Genomic DNA, 24,671 nt, shown 5'->3' with positions numbered 1-24,671 from the left:
ATCACACTGCATAAGAGTTTAAATATGGTCCAGGGAGTTATTTACCATAAGGACCTTCTTTTGCAGTCTGACGACGAGCTGCGCGCCAACTTAGAGCGCAGAGGTGTACATTTCGTCCGGCGCGTTCATCGGGGTCCGAAGGAAAATCAGATAGCTACCGGTGCCTTCATCTTGGCCTTCGAGGGTGATACGTTACCGGAAAAGGTCAAGGTGATGGTCTACCGATGTGACGTTAGGCCCTATATTCCTCCCCCGATACGGTACTTCAAGTGCTGGAAGTTCGGCCATATGTCTTCCCGCTGCACTTCCAGCCTCACATGTCGAGATTGCGGACGCCCGTCTTATCCCGATACTCGATGTGCCCCGCCTCCCATCTGTGTCAACTGCGGGGAGCACGATTCACCCTGCTCGCTAGACTGCAGAATCTTCCAGAAGGAACGCAAAATCATGGAATATAAGACCCTGGACCGACTGACTTATACTGAGGCCAAAAGGAAATACGACCGATTACATCCCGTGAGAATGACATCATCCTACGCCGCTGCTACGACATCTGTGCTCGCCCCATCAGTTTCGCGACTTCCGGCCGGATCGCTGAGTGATACAACTCCTCCTGCCCCCTTGCCAGTGGGGGGCTCTACCCACCGGGTTGCTCCTGCGCCACCTCCCTCAGGGGCAACACCATCCCCCCCATCAGGGACGTCCGTCCCTGCTTCTAAGCCGGAGAAGTGTCCAACTTCTTCGGCTTCTCACGCTCGCAAGGGGTCCCTCGGGTCCCTCCCTTCCCAGGTTTCCACCAGTGGGAAGGCTGACGACCGACAGTGGCGTAAGTGCCCGCAATCAGCTGGTCGACGGGCTTCACGATCCTGCTCAGTCCCGGAGACTGAATCGGTGAAGCCCTCCCAGCCAGTTAAACCCAAAGGGCAGCGTGAGAAATCAAAGAAGAAGAGCTCTAAGCCCAAGGAACTCGCGGTGGCAGCCACACCACCGCCACCTTCCAGCTCTGCGTCTGAGGACGAGGTGGAGATCCTGGCGTCCGCTGAGGACCTCGATCTCGCCGGTCCCTCAGACGCCATGGATAGCACTAGCATGGGTGCTCAATCGGAGGCAGCAGGTGACCCAGCGGCGTAATCTGCCTTCACAGTCCCGTCACGCCTTTCTCCGCCATGGACAATACCATCCTCCAGTGGAACTGCAGCGGTTTCTTCCACCATATAGCTGAGCTCCGCCAGCTTATCAGCCTTCATCCTTTCCTTTGCATTGCTCTGCAAGAAACTTGGTTTCCAGCAATGCGAACCCCCGCCCTCCGTGGCTATCGGGGTTATTATAAGAACCGAGCAGCTTATGAAAGGGTGTCTGGTGGCGTCTGCATATATGTCCTTCACAATCTGCACAGCGAGTCTGTCCCTCTCCAGACGCCTATAGAGGCTGTCGCTGTACGCGTGTGGACGCCACAGGCTGTTACCGTCTGCAGTCTTTACATTCCACCGGATGGTGATGTCTCGCAGCATGTCCTGGCTGCACTGGTCGCCCAATTGCCGCCACCTTTCTTGCTATTGGGCGACTTCAACGCCCATAATCCTCTGTGGGGTGGGTCAGTGGCCACAGGTCGAGGCGCCATCGTTGAGCATTTATTGTCGCAGCTCGATCTCTCGCTGTTAAATGATGGTGCCTTCACACACTTCAGTGTGGCGCATGGCACCTACTCCGCCATTGACCTTTCCATCTGTAGCCATAGCCTCTTACCGTCTGTCCAGTGGAGTGTGCATGACGACCTGTGTGGTAGTGACCACTTTCCGCTCTTTTTGTCACTACCACAGCGTCACTCTTCTGGGCGCCCTAGCAGATGGGCTATGAATAAGGCTGACTGGAATTTGTTCTCCTCCACTGCCGCTTTTGAGCCTCCCTCTACTGATGACATTGATGCGGTGGTTCAATCCGTTACCACCGGCATCGTTACTGCCGCCGCATCTGCCATTCCCCGTTCTTTTGGGTCCCCTCGGCGGAAGGCTGTGCCTTGGTGGTCCCCTGAGATCGCTGAAGCAATTGAAGAACGCCGGCGGGCGCTCCAGCGTCACAAGCGACATCACTCCTTAGCCCACCTTATCGCCTTCAAACGGCTGCGTGCGCGGGCCCGCCTCCTCATCCGCCAAGGCAAGAAGGAGTGCTGGGAGCGGTATGTGTCCACCATAGGCCTCCATGTCACTCCCTCGCAGGTCTGGGCCAAGATTCGATGCGTCTACGGCTATCGGACCCCTGCCAGCGTCCCTGCGCTCTCACTGAATGGAGCCGTTTGTACTGACTCCGACGTCATTGCAAATCGCTTAGCAGAGCATTTTGCTATGAGTTCCGCTTCTGCGAATTACCCCCAGGCCTTCCGCTCCATTAAAGAGCGGATGGAACGTCGGAGCCTTTCGTTTCGCTCCTCCCACCCAGAATCTTACAATGCTCCATTCAGTGAGTGGGAATTTCGCAGTGCCCAGCTGCTTGCCCTGATACCGCTCCTGGGCCACATGGCATCCACTGTCAGATGCTGAAACACCTTTCAGTGGACTGCCAGCGGCGCCTTCTCGATCTTTACAACCGTCTTTGAGTCGAGGGGGAGTTACCGTCGCAATGGCGGGACGGCATTGTCGTCCCCGTTTTGAAACCTGGAAAGACCCCTCTGGAGGTGGACAGCTGCCTCACCAACGTTCTATGCAAGTTGCTTGAACGGATGGTGAGCCAGCGCTTGCATTGGGTACTGAAGTCTCGGGGCCTTCTGGCTCCGTCTCAGGGTGGGTTCCGTAAAGGCCGCTCCGCCACCGTCAATCTGGTGAGCCTGGAGTCGCCCATCTGTACTGCCTTTGCCCTTCGTCAGCACCTGGTCGCTGTCTTTTTCGACTTGCGGCAGACGTACGATACGATATGGCGCCATCATGTCATTTCTACGCTTCATGGATGGGGTCTTCGGGGTCCTCTGCCGATTTTTATCCGCAATTTTCTGTCGTGTCGTATCTTCCGCGTGCAAGTCGCGGCCTCGTATAGTTCCTCCCACGTCCAGGAGAACGGTGTGCCACAGGGCTCTGTTTTAAGTGTCTGTCTGCTTTTGATAGCCATTAACGGGCTTACTGCGGCCGGGGGGAATTCTGTCTCCACTTCCCTGTATGCAGACGACTTCTGCCTTTACTACAGTTCTACTGGCGCTGCAGCTGTTGAACGTCAGCTACAGGGCGCTATCCGTAAGGCGCAGTCTTGGGCTGTGGCGCATGGGTTTCAGTTTTCGGCAGCCAAGACCCGCGTTATGCATTTCGGCCGGCGCCGAACAGTCCATCCTGAGCCGCGGCTTTATCTTGCCGACGAACTCCTTGCTGTGGTGGAGACCCACAAGTTTTTGGGGGCGGTTTTCGATGCCCGGTTGACTTGGCTGCCTCATATCCGGCAGCTTAAGCAGACGTGTTGGCGGCATCTCAACGCTCTGCGATGCTTGAGCCACACCTGCTGGGGGCGCCGACCGCTCTACCCTGTTGCGGCTCTACCAGGCGTTAATCCAGTCCTGTGTGGACTATGGGAGCCTGGCCTATGGCTCAGCATCCCCATCTGTGTTACGGGTGCTGGACCGCATTCTCCACAGCGGGATACATCTTGCCACTGGTGCTTTCCGCACCAGCCCTGTGGACAGCGTACTAGTGGAGGCAGGCGTCCCTCCACTGCGGTTCCGACCCCAACGTTTGCTGGCCGCTTATGCAGCCCATGTTCTCAGCTCGCCCGGGTTCCAAACTATCGTCTCCTGTTCCCGCGATTGGTCATCTGTCTGCCCGAACGTCGGCCCCGGTCTGGTTGTACAATAGCGGTCTGCGTCAAAGAGCTTCTCTCTGGGCTTCAGGTTTTCACTGTTCCACCTCCTATCCGGGCTACTTTGCATACACCCCCATGGGTTGTTCGTCGCCCTTGCCTTCGGCTCGACTTGGCACAGGGCCCGAAGGACTCAGTCCCTCCAGAGGCCTTCCGCCGCCGCTTCTATTCCATCCTGGCCACGTATCAGGGCTCTGGTATTGTTTACACTGACATTTCGAAGGTTGCTGGTCGTGTCGGGTATGCGCTCACTCTAGGGGACCGTTCCGAACAACGTTCCTTGCAGGATGGCTGCAGCATTTACACTGCTGAACTGGTCGCCATCTTTCGTGCCCTAGAGTATATCCGCTCCTGCTCAGGTGAGTCCTTCGTCATCTGTAGCGATTCCCTGAGCGGTTTACGAGCTCTCGACCAGTGTTTCCCTCGTTCTCGTCTGGTGATGGCTATCCATGAGTCCCTGCATACTCTTGCCTGTTGCTGTCGCTCTGTGGTCTTTGTGTGGACCCCCGGTCATGTCGGTATCCCGGGTAACGAACATGTTGACCGCCTGGCGAAAGAGGCTACCAGCAAGCCATCTCTGGACGTTGGCCTCCCAGAGACTGATTTGCGGGCAGTCTTCCGCCGCAAAATCTTGGCGCTATGGGACGATGAATGGCGCGAACTGACAATGCGCAATAAACTCCGTGCTGTCAAGAAGACGACGGCTGTGTGGCGGTCATCCCTGCGAGCCACTCGCAGGGACTCAGTAGTTCTTTGCCGGCTCCGCATTGGCCACTCCCGGCTGACACACAGTTATTTACTGCGCCGGGGGGACCCTCCTCTGTGTCGCTGTGGGGCAGCTTTGACAGTGGCCCACATTTTGATGACCTGCCCCCTTTTAGCTGTGGTCAGGCAGACATTTGCGCTGCCTGCTACGCTCCCTGCCCTTTTAACAGACGACTCCACTATGGGTGACTTAGTTTTACGTTTTATTCTGGCAGGGGGATTTTATCATTTACTCTGAGTGTTTCTGTTTTATTTTATCGTTTCTGATTCTGGCCTTTGGCCTATGATTTTACACTGATTTTGTAATGTGTTTCTAAGTGTTTGGCTTTTCCTTTTATATTTCTATGGTCGGCCAACCACCGTCACACTCTGTGTGGTTTTCGTTCGTTTTGTCTTGTCTTTGTCTCAGTTTCTCTAGTTCTGTATCGTCTGTGATCTCTTCTGTTCCTCGTTTTTATTCTCTGTGGGTGTTCTTTGTGTTTGGAACAAGGTATCGATGACCGTAGCAGTCCGGTCCATTTAATCCCCCAAACCATCCATCCATCCTTCGGCTCGACTTGGCACAGGTCCCGAAGGACTCAGTCCCTCCAGAGGCCTTCCGCCGCCGCTTTTATTCCATCCTGGCCACGTATCAGGTCTCTGGTATTGTTTACACTGACGGTTCGATGGTTGCTGGTCGTGTCGGGTATGCGCTCACTCTAGGGGACCGTTCCGAACAACGTTCCTTGCAGGATGGCTGCAGCGTTTACACTGCTGAACTGGTCGCCATCTTTCGTGCCCTAGAGTATATCCGCTGCTGCTCAGGTGAGTCTTTCGTTATCTGTAGCGATTCCCTGAGCCGTTTACGAGCTCTCGACCAGTGTTTCCCTCGTTCTCGTCTGGTGATGGCTATCCAAGAGTCTCTGCATACTCTTGCCCGTTGCGGCCGCTCTGTGGTCTTTGTGTGGACCCCCGATCATGTCGGTATCTCCCCCTGTGAGTTCAGGGCTTAGAATAGGCCCGCGGTATTCCTGCCTGTCGTAAGAGGCGACTAAAAGGAGTCTCAAACGTTTCGGCCTTATGTGATGGTCCCCTGTCGGGTTTGACCTCCATATCTCAAAATTTTTCCGAAGAGCGAACCGGTTGGGGAAGGGCGCCTTACTTGGTGCATTGTGTCCGTGTTCAGTTGAGAACTTTCGCTATCTTATTCGTCGTCGCATTGCAGTCTTGCCCGCTCTCCATCGCTTGGGCACAACTGTGCTCCTGCGTGCACTTTCTGCCAAGCACTGTGCAGGGCCATTTTCTGCACTGACGACGCCCATGGACCACATGTCACCTAACATCCAGCACGGTAGCCAGTCTACTGTGGTGGGGCCGCCATGTACCCTCTTGGTTGTAGCCCCCTGACAACACAGGGATCGCTCTACTGATGCCTGCGCCGTTCACTCCCCACATATGCCAAGGAGTAGATGCCCATCTCCCTGGGGCATCAGGACTCCCGGCAATGGCCATCCTGCCAGGTGGCTATTGCTGTGGCTGGGTGGCGCCCGTGGGGAGGGCCCTTGTTCGGAGTAGGTGGCATCAGGGCGGATGACCCGCAATGAAGCGTGGTACATCATCTATCGCTGGTGGGCCTCCACCAGCAGTCTCTAAGCGATCGAGGTCTAACCTCAACGGGAAGAAATTTGATCAGAGATCGTTTCCCTCCCTAGCTACTCCATGGGAGGAACGTCTTGCTAAAGAAGGCAGTGGCGAATATTCACCCCGGTACCTTGATGGAGAATCGTTCATGTCGACCAAGCCCCAGTTTTTTATGGAGCATTTAGAGGACAAGTTCAGGGAGGTGGAGGGCTTGTCAAAGATGCGCTCTGGTTCTGTGCTCATCAAAACGGCATCCTCTGCCCAGTCACGGAGGTTGCTCAATTGTGACAAGTTGGGGGATGTTTCCGTTAGCATCACGCCGCATAAGAGTCTCAACATGGTCCAGGGTATTATATTCCACAGGGATCTTCTTCTGCAGTCCGACGATGAATTACGCGCCAACCTCGAACGACGAGGTGTTCACTTCGTCCGGCGCGACCATCGGGTTCCGAGGGATAATCAGGTAGCTACCGGTGCCTTCATCTTGGCCTTTGATGGTGATGTATTACCCGAAAAGGTTAAGGTGATGGTTTACCGTTGTGATGTGAAACCATATATCCCTCCTCCGATGCGGTGTTTTAAATGCTGGAAGTTCGGGCACATGTCATCTCGCTGTACTTCCAGCATCACGTTTCGGGATTGCGGACGTCCTTCGCATCCTGATACTCCATGTGCTCCGCCTCCCATCTGTGTTGAGAACACCATTCTCCCTGCTCACCGGACTGTCGGATCTTCCAGAAGGAAAGGAAGATAATGGAATATAAGACCCTGGACCGCCTGACCTACACCGAGGGAAGGCGGAAATATGAGCGGCTACATCCCATGCCCATGACATCCACCTATGCCGCTGATGCAACAGTGGTCCGATCCTCTCCCGTGTCGTCACGTACTGTTGCCTCTCATCTATGTCACAATGAACTAGCCCCCTTGGTTGTGGGGGGCACTTCGCCCTCAGTTGCTCCATCTACTCCAGGAGCAACACCACCCCAACCTACCGAGCGAGGTGGCGCAGTGGTTAGCACACTGGACTCGCATTCGGGAGGACGACGGTTCAATCCCGCGTCCGGAAATCCTGATTTAGGTTTTCCGTGATTTCCCTAAATCGCTCCAGGCAAATGCCAGGATGGTTCTTCTGAAAGGGCACGGCCGACTTCCTTCCCTGTCCTTCCCTACTCCGATGAGACCGATGACCTCGCTGTTTGGTCTCTTCCCCCAAAACCAACCAACCAACCACCCCAACCATCGGGGACATTCGTCCCCCCTTCCCAGCCGGAGAAGCGTAGGGCTTCTTCGGCTACTCTAGCCAGGAAGGGGTCTATTGGGGCCCTCCCTTCCCAGGCTTTGCCCAGTGTCAAAGCGGACACCCGCAAAGTCTTGAAACAACAACCGGTCGCTGGTCATAGGGCTTCATGGTCGTCGTCCGTCCCTGAGACTGACCCAGTGGGGCCCTCCCAGCCAGACCCTCCCAAGGCACAGCGTGCAAAGCAGTTGAAGAAAAAGGCTCCCAAGCATCCTGACATTGTGGAGGCACCTGTCCCACCGCAACCTTCAAACTCTGCGTCTGAGGACGAGGTGGAGATCCTGGCGTCCACTGAGGACCTCGATCTCGCCAGTCCCTCAGACGCCATGGAAAGCACTGGCACAGGTGCTCACTTGGAGGCAGCAGGTGACCCAGCGGCGTAATCTGCCTTCACAGTCCCGTCACGCCTTTCCCTGCCATGGCCAATACCATCCTCCAGTGGAACTGCAGCGGTTTCGTGCACCATTTAGCTGAGCTCTGCCAACTTATCAGCCTTCGCCCTTTCTTCTGCATTGCTCTCCAGCAAACTTGATTTCCAGCGATGCGAACCCCCGCCCTCCGTGGCTATTGGGGTTATTATAAGAACCGAGCAGCTTATGAAAAGGTGTCTGGTGGCGTCTGCATATATGTCCTTCACACTCTGCACAGCGAGTCTGTCCCTCTCCAGACGCCTTAAGAGGCTGTCGCTGTACGCGTGTGGACACCACAGGCTGTTACCATCTGCAGTCTTTACATGCCACCGGATGGTGCTGTCTCGCAGCATGTCCTGGCTGCACTGGTCGCCCAATTGCCGCCACCTTTCTTGCTATTGGGCGACTTCAACGCCCATCACCATCTGTGGGGTGGGTCAGTGGCCACAGGTCGAGGCGCCATCGTTGAGCATTTATTGTCGCAGCTCAATCTCTCGCTGTTAAATGATGGTGCCTTCACACACTTCAGTGTGGCCCATGGCACCTACTCCGCCATTGACCTTTCCATCTGTAGCCATAGCCTCTTACCGTCTGTCCAGTGGAGTGTGCATGACGACCTGTGTGGTAGTGACCACTTTCCGCTCTTTTTGTCACTACCACAGCGTCAGTCTTCTGGGCGCCCTAGCAGATGGGCTATGAATAAGGCTGACTAGGGTTCTCCTCCACTGCCGCTTTTGAGCCTCTCTCTACTGATGACATTGATGCGGTGGTTCAATCCGTCACCACCGGCATCGTTACTGGCGCCGCATCTGCCACTCCCCGTTCTTCTGGGTCCCCTCGGCGGAAGGCTGTGCCTTGGTGGTCGCCTGAGATCGCTGAAGCTATTAAAGAACGCCGGTGGGCGCTCCAGCGTCACAAGCAACATCCCTCCTTAGACCACCTTATCGCCTTCAAACGGCTACGTCCGCGGGCCCGCCTCCTCATCCGCCAAGGCAAGAAGGAGTGCTGGGAGCGGTATGTGTCCACCGTTGGCCTCCATGTCACTCCCTCGCAGGTCTGGGCCAAGATTCGACGCGTCTACGTCTATCGGACCCCTGCCAGCGTCCCTGCGCTCTCACTGAATGGAGACGTTTGTACTGACTCCGACGTCATTGCAAATCGCTTAGCAGAGCATTTTGCTATGAGTTCCGCTTCTGCGAATTACCCCCAGGCCTTCCGCTCCATTAAAGAGCGGATGGAACGTCGGAGCCTTTCGTTTCGCTCCTCCCACCCAGAATCTTACAATGCTCCATTCAGTGAGTGGGAATTTCGCAGTGCCCTAGCTGCTTGCCCTGATACCGCTCCTGGGCCAGATGGCATCCACTGTCAGATGCTGAAACACCTTTCAGTGGACTGCCAGCGGCGCCTTCTCGATCTTTACAACCGTCTTTGGGTCGAGGGGGAGTTTCCGTCGCAATGGCGGGAAGGCATTGTCATCCCCGTTTTGAAACCTGGAAAGTCCCCTCTGGAGGTGGACAGCTACCGTCCCATTTGCCTCACCAACGTTCTTTGCAAGTTGCTTGAACGGATGGTGAGCCGGCGCTTGCATTGGGTACTGGAGTCTCGGGGCCTTCTGGCTGCGTCTCAGGGTGGGTTCCGTAAAGGCCGCTCCGCCACCGACAATCTGGTCAGCCTGGAGTCAGCCATCCGTACTGCCTTTGCCCGCCGTCAGCACCTGGTCGCTGTCTTTTTCTACATGCGGAAGGCGTACGATACGACATGTTGTCATCACGTCATTTCTTGCTGCGGCCATGGGAAATTCTGTCTCCGCTTCCCTGTATGCTGACGACTTCTGCCTTTACTACAGCTCTACTGGCATTGCAGCTGTTGAACGTCAGCTACAGGGCGCTATCCGTAAGGCGCAGTCTTGGGCTGTAGCGCATGGGTTTCAGTTTTCGGCAGCCAAGACCCGCGTTATGCATTTCTGCCGGCTCCGAACAGTCCATCCTGAGCCGCGGCTTTATCTTGCCGACGAACTCCTTGCTGTGGTGGAGACCCACAAGTTTTTAGGGGTGGTTTCCGATGTCCGGTTGACTTGGCTGCCTCATATCCGGCAGCTTAAACAGACGTGTTGGCGGCATCTAAACGCTCTGAGATGCTTGAGCCGCACCCGCTGGGGCGCCGACCGCTCTACCCTGTTGCGGCTCTACCAGGCGTTAATCCAGTCCCGTCTGGATTATGGGAGCCTGGCTTATGGCTCAGCATCCCCATCTGCGTTACGGGTGCTGGACCCAATTCTCCACAGCGGGATCCGCCTTGCCACTGGTGCTTTCCGCACCAGCCCTGTGGACAGCGTCCTAGTGGAGGCAGGTGTACCTCCACTGTGGTTCCGACGCCAACGTTTGCTGGCCGCTTCTGCTGCCCATGTTCTAAGCTCGCCCGGGCATCCAAACTGTCGTCTCCTGTTCCTGCGATCGGTCGTCCGTCCGCCAGAACGTCGGCCCCGGTCTGGTTGTACAATAGCGGTCCGCGTCAAAGAGCTCCTCTCTGGGCTTCAGGTTTTCACTGTTCCACCTCCTTTCCGGGCTACTTTGCATACACCCCCATGGTGTGTTCGTCGCCCTTGCCTTCGGCTCGACTTGGCACAGGGCCTGAAGGACTCAGTCCTCCAGAGGCCTTCCGCCGCCGCTTCTATTCCATCCTGGCCACGTATCAGGGCTCTGGTGTTGTTTACACTGACGGTTCGATGGTTGCTGGTCGTGTCGGGTATGCGCTCACTCTAGGGGACTGTTCCGAACAACGTTCCTTGCAGGATGGCTGCAGCGTTCACACTGCTGAACTGGTCGCCATCTTTCGTGCCCAAGAGTATATCCGCTCCTGCTCAGGTGAGTCCTTCGTTATTTGTAGCGATTCCCTGATCGGTTTACGAGCTCTCGACCAGTGTTTCCCTCGTTCTCGACTGGTGATGGCTATCCAAGAGTCTCTGCATACTCTTGCCCGTTGCGGCCGCTCTGTGGTCTTTGTGTGGACCCCCGGTCATGTCGGTATCCCGGGTAACGAACATGTTGACCGCCTGGCGAAAGAGGCCACCAGTAAGCCATCTCTGGACGTTGGCCTCCCAGAGACTGATTTGCGGGCAGTCTTCCGCCGCAAAATCTTGGCGCTATGGGACGATGAATGGCGCGAACTGACAATGCGCAATAAACTCCGTGCTGTCAAGGAGGCGACGGCTGTGTGGCGGTCATCCCTGCGAGCCACTCGCAGGGGCTCAGTAGTTCTTTGCCGGCTCCGCATTGGCCACTCCCGGCTGACACACAGTTATTTACTGCGCCGGGAGGACCCTCCTCTATGTCGCTGTGGGGCGGCTTTGACAGTGGCCCACATTTTGATGCCCTGCCCCCTTTTAGCTGTGGTCAGGCAGACATTTTCGCTGCCTGCTACGCTCCCTGCCCTTTTAACAGACGACTCCACTATCGCTGACTTAGTTTTACGTTTTATTCGGGCAGGGGGATTTTATCATTTACTCTGAGTGTTTCTGTTTTATGTTATTGTTTTGTGTTGATTCTGGCCTTTGGCCTGTGATTTTAAACTGATTTTTTAATGTGTTTCTAAGTGTTTTGCTTTTCCTTTTTTATTTCTATGGTTGGCCAACCACCGTCACACTCTGTGTGGTTTTAGTTCGTTTTGTCTTTTCTTTGTCTCACTTTCTCCTGTTCTGTATCGTCTGTGATCTCTTCTGTTCCTCGTTTTTATTCTCTGTGGGTGTTCTTTGTATTTGGAACAAGGGACCGATGACCGTAGCAGTCTGGTCCCTTTAATCCCCCAATCCAACCAACCAACCATGTCGGTATCCTGGGTAACGAACATGTTGACCGCCTGGCGAAAGAGGCCACCAGTAAGCCATCTCTGGACGTTGGCCTCCCAGAGAATGATTTGCGGGCAGTCTTCCGCCGCTAAATCTTGGCGCTATGGGACGATGAATGGCGCGAACTGACAATGCGCAATAAACTCCGTGATGTCAAGGAGACGACAGCTGTGTGTCGGTCATCCCTGCGAGGCACTTGCAGGGACTCTGTAGTTCTTTGCCGGCTCCGCATTGGCCACTCCCGGCTGACACACAGTTATTTACTGCACCGGGAGAACCCTCCTCTATGTCGCTGTGGGGCGGCTTTGACAGTGGCCCCCATTTTGATGACCTGCCCCCTTTTAGCTGTGGTCAGGCAGACATTTGCGGTGCCTGCTACGCTCCCTGCCCTTTTAACACATGACTCCTCTATGGCTGACTTAGTTTTACGTTTTCTTCGGGCAGGGGGATTTTATCATTTAATCTGAGTGTTTCTGTTTTCTTTTATTGTTTTGTGTTGATTCTGGTCTTTGGCCTATGATTTTAAACTGATTTTTTAATGTGTTTCTAAGTGGTTGGATTTTCCTTTTTTATTTCTATGGTCGGCCAACCACCGTCACACTCTGTGTGGTTTTAGTTCGTTTTGTCTTGTCCTTGTCTCAGTTCTCAGTTTCTGTTGTTCTGTATCGTCTGTGATCTCTTCTGTTCCTCGTTTTTATTCTCTGTGGGTGTTCTTTGTATTTGGAAAAAGGGACCGATGACCGTAGCAGTTCGGTCCCTTTGATCCTTCAAACCAACCAACCAACCTGTGAGCTCAGCCTCTGAGAATAAGGTCGAGTTATTTGCATCCCCTGATGACCTAGATCTCTCCGTCTCCTCAGAAACGATGGACGTAGCGACATCCGTCTCTCAGTCGATGGCAGCATGTGACACTGCGAAGTAATTTGATTTTTCAGTGCCTGCATGCCCCTACAGGACACGCTTTGTACAATCCTCCAGTGGAATTGTGGCGGTTATTTTAGCCATCTACCTGAGTTACGTCAGTTTCTAAGCATGACACCTGCTTCCTGGTTCCCGGCAATACGGACCCCTGTCCTTCATGGATAGAGAGGTTATTACTGCAACCGTAGCACTTACAATTGTGTGTCAGGTGGCGCCTGCGTGTATGTCCTTACCTCTGTATATAGTGCTCCTGTGCCCCTTCAAACATCATTGGAAGCTGTGGCTGTCCGCATAAGGACTACCCGGGACATAACCGTCTGCAGTGTCTATCTCCCTCCAGGTGGTACAGTCTCCCTGACCGAATTGGCTGCACTTGTCACAGAACTTCCCACGCCTTTTCTTCTCCTGGGGGATTTTAACGCCCACAATCCCCTGTGGGGTGGAACGAAGATTACTGGCCGAGGCAGGGATGTCGAGAATCTCATCTCCTAACTCGACCTCTGCCTGTTAAACACTGGTGCCGCCACACATTTCAGTGTGGCGCATGGCACGCTCTCGGCCATATATCTGTCGTTTTGCAGCCCAGGGCTTGTACCATCGGTCCACTGGAGAGTCCATGACGACTTGTGTGGCAGGGACCATTTTCCAATCTTCCTTTCACTACCCCAGCGTCGCTCGCATGAACGCTTGCCTAGATGGGCATTTAGCAAGGCAAACCGGGACACGTTCTCCTCTGCTGCCACTGTTGACTCTCTCCCCCACGGTACCATCGATGTGGCGGTTGAGACACTGACTGTAGCGATTGCTTCCGCTGCGGAACGTACCATTTCTCGTTCGTTAGGGTGCCCCCGGCGAAAGTCAGTGCCTTGGTGGTCTCCAGAGGTCGCTGAAGCCATTAAAGAACGTCGGCGGGCTCTTCAGCGACATAAGCGGCACCCGTCTTTTGAGAACCTCATTTTTTTCAAACGTCTCCGTGCTCAGGCACGGCGGTTCATCAAAAGGCGGAAACAGGAGTGCTGGGAGAGGTATGTTTCCACTATTGGCTCCCATATTTCACCCTCCCAGGTGTGGATGTTGATTCGGCGCATCTTTGGATTGCAGTACTCTACAGGTGTCGCAGGGCTTACCCTCAATGGGACGATATCCACCGATGCCGATGCAATCACCGAGCATTTCGCACAGCACTATGTTTGGGCCACTGCATCGGGGGATTGCCTGCCTGCGTTTCAGGCGCTCAAACGCCGGGAGGAAGGCCAACGGCTTTTTTTTGTTTCTCATCACCTTGAGGCGTATAACGCCCCATTTAGTTTGTGGGAACTCCAGAGCGCCCTGGCACAGTGCCCCGATACAGCCTCTGGGCCAGATGGCATCCACAATCAGATGCTCAAACACCTTTCCCCAGACTGTCAGCGATGTGTTCTTGCCATCTTCAACCGCATATGGGGCGATGGTGTCTTTCCGTCGCAGTGGCGGGAGAGTACCGTCATTCCGGTGCTGAAGCCTGGTAAAGACCCGCTTAATGAGGATAGCTATCGGCCCATCAGCTTGACAAATACTCTGTGCAAGCTATTGGAACGCATGGTGAGTCGATGGCTGTGTTGGCTGCTCGAGTCTCGGGGTCTTCTGGCTCTGTGCTAGAGCGGCTTCCGTCAGGGCCCTTCCACCGCCGATACTTTGGTCTTTCTTGAGTCTGCAATTCGCACTGTTTTTCCAGGCGCCAACACCTCGTCTCCGCCTTTTTCGATCTCTCCAGAGCGTATGACACGACGTGGCGGCACGATATTCTCGCCACGTTGCACGGGTGGGGCCTCCGGGTCTCTCTCCCCATTTTTATTCAGAATTTTTTATCTATTCGGACATTCCGCGTTTTAATTGGTACTTCCCATAGTTCACTTCATATCCAGGAGAACGGCGTTCCACAGGGCTCTGTATTGAGCGTGCCCCTTTTCCTTGTGGGCATTAATGGCCTTGCAGCAGCAGTAGGGTCGTCTGTCTCACCCACGTTATATGCTGACGATTTCTGCATCTTTCTCAGCTCCTGCACCATTAGTGTTGCAGAACGTAGGTTGCAGGGAGCCTTACGCAAGGCGCAGGCGTGGGCCCTAGCCCATGGGTTTCAATTTTCTCCTGTGAAGACTTGGGTTATGCACTTTTGTCGGCGTCGTACTGTCCATCACCACCCTGAGCTCTATCTTCAGGATGCTATGCTCAGGGTTGTTGACTCTTACCGTTTTCTGTGATTGCTGTTCGATGCCCAGCTTACTTGTCTTCCACATATTCGTCAGCTCAAGCGTCAGTGCTGGCGGCATCTGAATGCCCTCCGCTGCCTCAGCAACACAACGTGGGGTGCAGATCGTACTACTCTGCTGCAGCTCTACAATGCCCTCGTGCCGTCCCGACTGGATTGTGGGAGTGTGGCGTATGGCTCAACGTCGCCCTCAGCGTTGGAAATGCTGGGCCCCGTTCACCACTGTGGGGTTCGACAGGCGACAGGAGCATTCCGCACCAGCCCTGTTAATAGCCTCCTTGCTGAGGCTGGGGTTCCTCCGCTTCGTATTTGGCGTCAACAATTGTTAGCCAACTATGCTGCCCACGTCCGTTGTTCTCCCCGTCACCCAAACTACCGTCTCCTTTTCGCCGATACGACAGTCCATCTCCCACACCGGCGGCCGCGATCAGGCCACGCAATAGGGATCCGTGTTCGTTCACTCCTTAGTGACCTCGAGTGTTTGACTCTTCCATCTGCTTTCCACGTCCGCCCACATACACCACCTTGGTGTATTCGTCGGCCGCAGCTTCAGGTGGAACTTTCCCGATGGCCAAAAGATTCAGTTCCTCCTGCAGTCTAGCGCCGCCAATTTCTTGCTCTCCTAGGCACATTCCATGACTCGGAGGTTATCTATACAGATGGCCCGATGGTTGATGGCCGTGTGGGGTACGCTTATGCTCATGCGGACTATGTCGACCAGCGCTCCTTGCCGGAAGGCTGCAGTGTTTACACTGCAGAACTGACAGCCATTTTTCGTGCCCTAGAGCGTATTCGTACCAGCACTGGAGAGTCCTTTGTCATTTGCAGTGACTCGCTCAGTAGTCTACAGGCTCTTGATCAGTGCTACCCACGCTATCCCATTGTTGTTGCCCTCCAGGAGTCCGTTCATGCTCTTGAACAGTGTGGACGTTCAGTGGTGTTCATATGGACCCCGGGACACGTTGGGATAGCGGGCAATGAACACGCCCACAAGTTAGCTATAGAAGCCACCCGCAAACTGCCGTTGGAGATCGGCCTCCCGGCAACTGATCTCCGATCGGTGTTACGTCGTCGGGTCTTTGGGATGTGGGCAGACGAATGGCGCACTCTGTCTGTACCCAACAAGCTGCAGCGTGTAAAGGAGGCCACGACCGTGTGGGGTTCCTCCGTGCGGGCCTCTTGCAGGGATTCTGTTGTTCTCTATAGGCTCCGCATTGGTCACTCTTGGCTGACGCATGGTCATCTGCTGCGTCGAGAGCACCCCCCTCATTGTCGCTGTGTTGGGAATGTGACGGTGGCCCATATATTGTTGGACTGTCCTCTTTTAACCGCCCTCAGGCGAACTTTTAATCTCCAGGTAGCTTTATCATCTCTTTTAGGTGACAATGTCTCTATGGCTGATCGGGTTTTAAGTTTTATTCGCGCAAGCGGTTTTTATAGGTCCATTTAAATTTTTTTTTAACATCACCATCTTTTGAGCTCTCTCTTTTAATTAGTTTTGTGTTGTAATTCGACTCCGCCATAAACTTTTAGGCTGGAGGTTTTAACGTGTTGCAGAGTGGCTGGCTCATCCTATTATTTTCGTGATCAGCCAGCCACAGTCCTCTGCTGTGCAGTTTTAATTCCTTCTGCCTTTGTTCTCTATGTTGTTTTTGTTGCTGTGCTCTGTTTTCCGTGTTGTCTTACAATGGACTATGGGGTTTTTCTTCCCCGGAATTTTTCTTTTAGTGCTTCGCCTGACTGGTGGATAGGTTCACTGTGCTCTGTGTTTTTATGAAACAAGGGACCGATGACCTTTGTAGTTTGGTCCCTTCAATCTTTAAACCAACCAAACTCTCCCCGCATCATCGGACAAGGCTGTGGTTGCTGACATTGGGGTACTTCCTCCCTCGCCCCATATGGGGCTTTCTGCCCAGGCGAGTAATGCTCCACCTATTGACTAGGCTCTACATTCTAAGCCCCCCAAGACAAAGACGCCGAATCTGAAGGTTTTGCCACCTGAGGAGACTAGTCAGGGTCAGTCCGATGACGAGGCCATCGTACTGTCTGACATCTCCCGTGGGTCGTCATCGGAGCTGATGGACATTGACGTCGACTGGGGGCGATCTTCTCGCCCCAGGAATAAATCTCCGGCCAGTACGGGCTCTCCTCCAAAGCACAGAGGTAGGGTGAGAGTTCAGCCCCCCTGATCACTGGCTCCCATATTACAGTGGAACCTGAATGGGTTCAGGATGCATGTAGCCGGATTACAACTCTTTGTACTAGAGTGCCCTTTGTGCTTATGTCTCCAAGAGGCACATTTTAGGGCCACTGATGCTCCTTCTTTACGGGGCTGTACCGTATATCGGAAAGACGATCTGACAGGGGAAATGGCAAAGGGTGGTGTTGCGGTTTTTGTCCGTGACATGCACCTCTCATCTGAGCTCCCTCTCGTTACAGACTTGCAAGCAGTTGCAGTTGACCTTCTTGTGGGTCGGAGGCTCACAGTCTGTTCACTTTACTTACCACCTCAGGATGCGATAGACTCTGAGGCTCTCTAAGACCTTATTAGCCAACTCCCCCGCCCATTTCTTCTTCTGGGGTACTTCAAATCTCATAAAGTCTTATGGGGCTCTTCGACTGCTTGCCCCAGGGGTCGCATTCTGGAAAGCCTCATGATGTCTGAAGAACTGTGCATCCTCAACTCTGGTGCTGCCACTCATTTCTGTACTGCTTCTGGGTCGTCAACAGCTATTGACCTTTTCTTTTGCTCTCCAGCACTTGCGGATTCTGCTCTGTGGGAGGTTGCTGCTGACCTCCATTCTAGTGACCACTTCCCCCTTTCGATTCGCCTCCTGGATGAGGCTATGGCATTACCAGTGCCGCCCCGGTGGCACCTCTGCCGAGCTGACTGGACACTTTTCAGGAAACTGGTTGTTTTGGAACACCGTGCCAGCGTCCACGAATGGATAAACCATGTTACAGCCGTGATCTCCCATGCTGCTGAATTGTCAATCCCACGGTCATCTGGTCATCCCAAGAGGCGTCCTGTCCCTTGGTGGACCACTGAGTGCCGCTCAGCTATCCGAGCCAGCCGTGCAGCTCTGTGCCGCTTCAAGTGCCGTCCCTCAGCTGACAATCTTGCGGCCTTTCAGGCGGCAAGGGCCAAAGCGCGGCGAGTGATTAAAGAGAGCAAACGACGGTCATGGCAATCGTTCTTGAACTCCATCTCCCGCTCCACTAGTTCTACGAAAGTATGGGAAGCCATCAGGAGGATTTCCGCGAAACTCGGCCAGCTACCTGTCACGGCATTGCTGCATCAGGGAAGTCTTCTCACGGCGCCGAGAGACATTGCCCAGACACTGGCCATGCATTTTGCGGCATCTACCGCCACTATTAACTGTGATCCAAATTTCTGCCGCTACCGCACTGCCATCGAGAGGGGTCACTTGGACTTCCGGTCTCCAAATTCTGAGCCCTACAACTGCCCCTTCACAATGTGGGAACTGGATTCGGCGCTGTCTGTGGCTCATGATACTGCGCCTGGTCATGATCAAGTCCGGTACAGCCTGCTGCAGCACTTGTTACTGCCTTCCAAGGAAGTTCTCCTGAATTGTTTTAATATGATATGGTTATCCGGCACGTACCCTGACTCGTGGAGGGAGGCGATTTTGATTCCCCTCCTCAAACCAGGGAAGGACCGAACGCATCCCAGTAGTTATCGGAGTACTGCTTTGACGAGCTGTGTCGGGAAGACGTTGGAATGCATGGTCAACCGTCGCCTGGTTTGGCTGCTCGAGACCAGGCATCTCCTTAGCCCCTCTCAGTGTGGCTTTCGGAGATGTCGTTCAACTATAGACAACTTGACCCTGCTTGAGGCGGCCATCCAGCAAGCCTTCCCGCGTAACCAGTATTGTCTAGGTGTATTCTTTGACATTCATAAGGCGTATGACACTACTTGGCGCCGGCGTATCCTCAATCAACTCCATGAGTGGGGCTTTCGTGGCCGTCTCCCCATCTTCATTCGGTCCTTTCTTTCCCACCGCCTCTTTCGATATAGGGTTGGTAATGTGCTATCTGATTTGTATGTGCAGGAGAATGGTGTTCCTCAGGGAAGCGTTTTAAGTGTCACCCTCTTTGCCGTCGCCATTAACAGTATCACGTCCACTGTCCGGAGTCCTGACCAATGCTCCTTGTTTGTGGACGATTTTGCTGTTTTCTGTTCTTCCTCCAGTCTTGTCACTGCTAGTTGCAGCTTACGATACAGCGATTAGAGCCGTGGACTGCGAAGACGGGTTTTATCTTTTCTGCAGACAAATGTGTGTGTGTTCATTTTAATCGTTCTCGACGTCTTTTTACCTCCCCTGAATTGCGTCTGAGGGACACCATTCTTCCTTTTAGCGACGCTGTGCGGTTCCTGGGCCTCACTTTTGATTCCAAACTGTCGTGGTTGCCTCACCTTAAAGACCTCAAGGTGCGGGCCCTGAAGGCACTGAATATTTTGAAGTGTCTGAGCCATTGGTCCTGGGGAGCTGATCGGGCGCGTCTGCTGCAGTTTTATAGGGCTTTCGTCCGATCGCGTCTTGACTATGGTTGCATCGTGTATGGGTCAGCAAGGCCTTCGTATCTGAAGATTCTTGACGCAGTCCGCCATGAGGGTATCAGGCTGGCCACTGGTGCCTTCCGTACCAGTCCCATCCCCAGCCTGTGTGCTGAGGCAGGGGAACCGCCGCTCGCCATCCGGCGGAAACTCCTCATGGTGCGACGGATGTGTCAATTCCTTGCCTGTCCTACCTCCCCTGCGTACCCTACCGTTGCCCGACCGCCTATGGAACGTCTGTTTTCCAGTCGTCCCAGGGCAACGAGACCATTTGGGATTCGTGCCAAGCATTTGCTTGAGTCCCTTGGTGTGGAGCGTGTGGCCCCCCAACGACAAGGTTTTACTCGCCTGCATCCCTGGTTGCTCCAGAGGCCCATCGTCCATTTAGACTTGTCGGAGTACCGGAGAAGCTGCATTCCTGCGTTTGTTTTTACCTCCTTATTTTACGATATTTTAAACCAGCATCGCGACCATGTACCAGTATTTACGGATGGCTCTAAACAGGGGGACTCTGTTGGTTGTGCTGTTGTTTTCCCTGATCGAGTCATCAAGTTACGGCTTCCTGCGGCGTTTACCATCTTTGATGCCGAATTGTTTGCGATCTTGCGGGCATTGGAGCAGATGAGATGTGTTCCCAGTCTTAAGTTCCTCATCTGTTATGACTCCCTGAGTGCCCTTCAGACCATGCAACACTTATACCCCGGTGATACGGTCGTCCTGAACATCCATGATGCCCTACTCCACCTGCAACGGCAGGGGAAGGAGGTTTCCTTCTGCTGGGTGCCGGGGCACGTGAGTATTAGGGGAAACGAACTGGCGGATGTGGCTGCCAAAGATGCATGTTCCCTCCCTCACGTTGTTGCATGTACCGTCCCCATCCATGCTGTTATCTCCCTCCTGCGTTTTCGCGTTCAGCGTCAGTGGGAAGAGGAGTGGCTGGCAGTCGGTGAAAATAAGCTGCGTCTGGTCAAGGCCACCACGCGGCCATGGCGTACGTCCTACCAGTCATGCAGGCGGGATGAGGTTCTCCTCACTCGCCTCCGCATCGGGCACAGTCCCTTAACGCATAGTTTTTTACTCCGGCGGGAGGACCCCCCAATCTGCAGTGCTTGTGGCGTCCAGATTACTGTCCGCCACATTTTATTGACTGTCTTTTATTCTCTGACCAGAGGGCGGTGGTTTCTTTGCCACCGGATTTGCCCTCTATTTTGAACGACGACGTTACGTCTGTGGTTAAGGTTTTACGATTTTGTGTCCTGTCCAATTTGTTGCCTCGGATTTAGGGAGAGGGTTTTAATGTGCTGCTGGATGACTGGCTCACCCAGATTTTAGGTAATAGGTCCGCCAGTCACGAATACCTCCTTGTTTCCCTTCGGTTTCTGTCCCCCCTTCCTTGTGTTTCCTTTCCTTTTTTAGTGCACTCCTTCTCCTCTTGTTGTGCCTCTGTATGTGAGGATTTGTAACTGCGTCAGGTCTGTGCCATTTCGCTGTTCCCCTTGTCCGCTGTTCGTCTTAGTCCCTTCACTGCATGTGTTCCTGTTTTTATGCGTTTGGGCGCTGATGACCCCGCTGTTTAGCGCCCGTAAACCTCAAACACACACACACACACACACACACACACACACACACACACACACACACACACACACACACACACACACACACTCATCAGTCCATAAGGTTACACACTACTTAACCTAAATTATCCTAAGGACAAACACACACACACCCATGCCCGAGGGAGGACTCGAAACTCCGCCGGGACCAGTCGCACAGCCCATGACTGCAGCGCCTTAGACACATTAGATACACACACACACACACACACACACACACACACACGCACACACACACACACACACACACACACACACATACATATATATATATATATATATATATATATATATATATAGTACTACAAATTTTGTAATGGAGCTTTTTGCAAATTAATAAACAAAAGAAATATGTGCGATTAACTCATATTAATTTCATGTGCATGGTCACAAGGTGATGGACGAAATGAAAAGTATTTCAAATTGAAACGTGAAACTGATCGGCCATAGCCTTCTGACTCACATACTGATACATTCCTCAGCTATCTATGTAACAACACTACTGGCGCCAGGATTCAGTTATTAATATCGCTGCAATTATTTAAACGCGTTTTAGATCGCAGCAAATGCTTTAGGGTTGCTTTGTGCTCCGTTAGCGAGGTAGGTACACGTTCCAACAGCCCGCTGTCGACTGCATAGTCGCCTGTGGCAATCCAATCCAGCTTTTGTGCAGATAAATCCCCACACAGCGCACATGCTGCGCAGCTTTGGACGTGTCAAAAAATCGGCCGTACCGATGCTGCGCTGAATGCGGTTCACAGGTGGCTAAGCTCGTGCAAACAAGGTTTTGTTGACGCGAAAAGCGACCGCTCTGAGCGAGACGTTAAAGTGAGAACAGCCCAGTTCTGTGTATGTAGGTTGTCACTGATGTGACGTAAAATTTGTGTCCTGGATCTTTTTGTGCGCTGAGTCGAAGAATAAAGGAACACGTAACAACACATGTCAGGTGAAATAGGGAATGGTTGTCGTTCGTTCAGCTAAAACTATATTATGGAGCTGACTCGGACAAGAGTGGAACAGGTCAATGTTGCAAAGTATAGTTTTTGTGCCATTTGCACTGTCTTTCCACTGAAGGTTTGCTGCTTACATTACAGCAATGAAGATATACATGGTTTACCTTAATTATTTGTGAAAATTTCTGTTAGAGAAACTAGCCGATAATAGAACAGAAATGTTCCGGTAAACAGCGGCTCTCAAACGAGCCTTCTGCGAGGTAACTGTTGATTACCCTGTCAAGCGGCCCGCCCGGCTAGCCGTGCGGTCTCACCCTGCTTCCCGAGCTGGAAGGCGTGCCGGTCCCCGGCACGAAACCGCCCGGCGGATTGGTGTCGAGGTCCGGTGTGCTGGTAAACCTGTGGATGGCTTTAAGGCGGTTTTCCATCTGTCTCGGCGAATGCGAGCTGCTTCCCGTTATTCCGTCTCAGTTAAACTATGTCGGTGACTGCTGCCCAAACACTGTCTCCACATACGCGTACACCATAATTACTCTACCACGTAAACATTGGGGTTACAATTGTCTGGAATGTGACGTTCCCGGAGGTATCCACTGGGGGCCAAACCGCACAATAACCCTGGGATCGGCTGGGGGCGCCGGTCGGATGAGTGGTGGAGTGCTGTAATCTGTCGTGGGGTTGTGTACCACTGAGGGCTACGCCGGGGCGAAGCCTCTCCGTCTCTTCTAGGCCCCAGTTCAATACATACATACATACATACATACCTTATCGAGCCGTCACTGGGTTCATTGTGGAATATAGTCCTAATTAAGACAAATTTCTTTGAAATGTAAGGCCTTTAATTCTCTCTACTTAGTAAGGCTCATATTTTTATGCCTTTCTCAAAATTTAAACTAGAGCCTATTAAGTTTCTCCACATTTATGACTTGTTATTTGTAGAACAACATTGCACTGACTGACTAGAACTCCTTCCCACACCACCCGTATACTTGTGTGTCTAATGGGTTTGCTGGAAAATGTTCATCTAGTTCAGTCAATGAATAGGTTCGCTTGTAACAGTCTCTTTATCTCTATCTCTCTCTCTCTCTCTCTCTCTCTCTCTCTCTCTCTCTCTCTCTCTCTCTGCCTCACACCCTCACACACGCACACTAAAAGAATAGTTCGTATGTCACTACACAGCAGTTTTGAAGAATTGGTAAAGCACTTCAGAAACGCGTGTCACATTGCTTCCACGTGCCTGCTGGACGACAAGTGGACACACCTGCTTTAACAGGTAAATTGTAGCATGTAAACTTCTGAAGCAGTATTGGACTTCTTTTCTATGGCAGACCATGAGTGACGTTTCAATAAGGACTTAGTCGAAAAGTTTTCATTTCAGATACTTCTGTATTAACTAGGACAACACATCATACTACTGAATACAGTGACAGCTTGTAGCCACACATCCACAGTTATCTCGCAAAGGATTCCTTTGGGCACACATGTCTTCTGTATCATTTCTCCTATTATTACCGTTAGTTTCTCATCTATCACAGTTTTCGTTAGCGATTGTGATGTACCATGCTCATATCTATTGTGATCGTTTTCTTGAAACACTTCCTTGCACAAAAGAAAGAAAAAGAAAAACAGATGACAATTGCACTATGAAGTTCTGTTTTGCTCTCAGATCATTTGATTTACTGCGGACAACAATAAAAATCTGTCATAGATAAAACCATGTTATTATTATTATTTGAATGATTTGAGAAAATCAGGTAAGCAGTTGCAGATGGTTTGCTGATTATCTCAAATTATTCATTTAACTCACCGTTGCTGAACAGCAGCTATGCTGAAAATTTTAAAGAAGTGTTGTTATTATTATTATTATTACTATTATTATTCTTTCCTTTCTCAGATGTTATGTCTGGTTAAAAATGGAAAGTGACACGGACCTTGATCAAGCGTGACTTCCTTTTAACTGTACGGTATATGTTACATTGCATTTAGGAACTTTCGGGTAATTGAACATGTATCAATAATTACAGATTTCTGTAATTGTATATATAGGTTTGGATGTAGCTGTATTGCGTTAATGTACTGGTGGGTATTGTGTGGTATGACTCCTGTAGTTGATGGTATAATTGGTATAATGTCAACTATATCCTGATGCCACATGTCCGTGACTTCCTCAGCCAGTTGGATGTATTTTTCAATTTTTTCTCCTGTTTTCTTCTGTATATTTGATGTATTGGGATTGGATATTTCAATTAGTTGTGTTAATTTCTTCTTTTTGTTGGTGAGTATGATGTCAGGTTTGTTATGTGGTGTTGTTTTATCTGTTATAATGGTTCTGTTCTAGTATAATTTGTATTTATCACTCTCCAGTAAATTTTGTGGTGCATACTTGTGTGTGGCAACATGTTGTTTTATTAGTTTATGTTGTATGGCAAGTTGTTGATGTATTATTTTTGCTACATTGTCATGTCTTCTGGAGTATTCTGTATTTGCTAGTACTGTACATCCTCTTGTGATGTGATCTACTGTTTCTATTTGTTGTTTGCAAAGTCTGCATTTATCTGTTGTGGTATTGGGATCTTTAATA

Source organism: Schistocerca serialis, chromosome 4 (assembly GCF_023864345.2).
Source record: "Schistocerca serialis cubense isolate TAMUIC-IGC-003099 chromosome 4, iqSchSeri2.2, whole genome shotgun sequence".
Lineage (NCBI taxonomy): Eukaryota > Metazoa > Arthropoda > Insecta > Orthoptera > Acrididae > Schistocerca > Schistocerca serialis.
The sequence above is the reverse complement of the archived record's forward strand: the minus strand, read 5'-3'. Positions refer to the sequence as shown.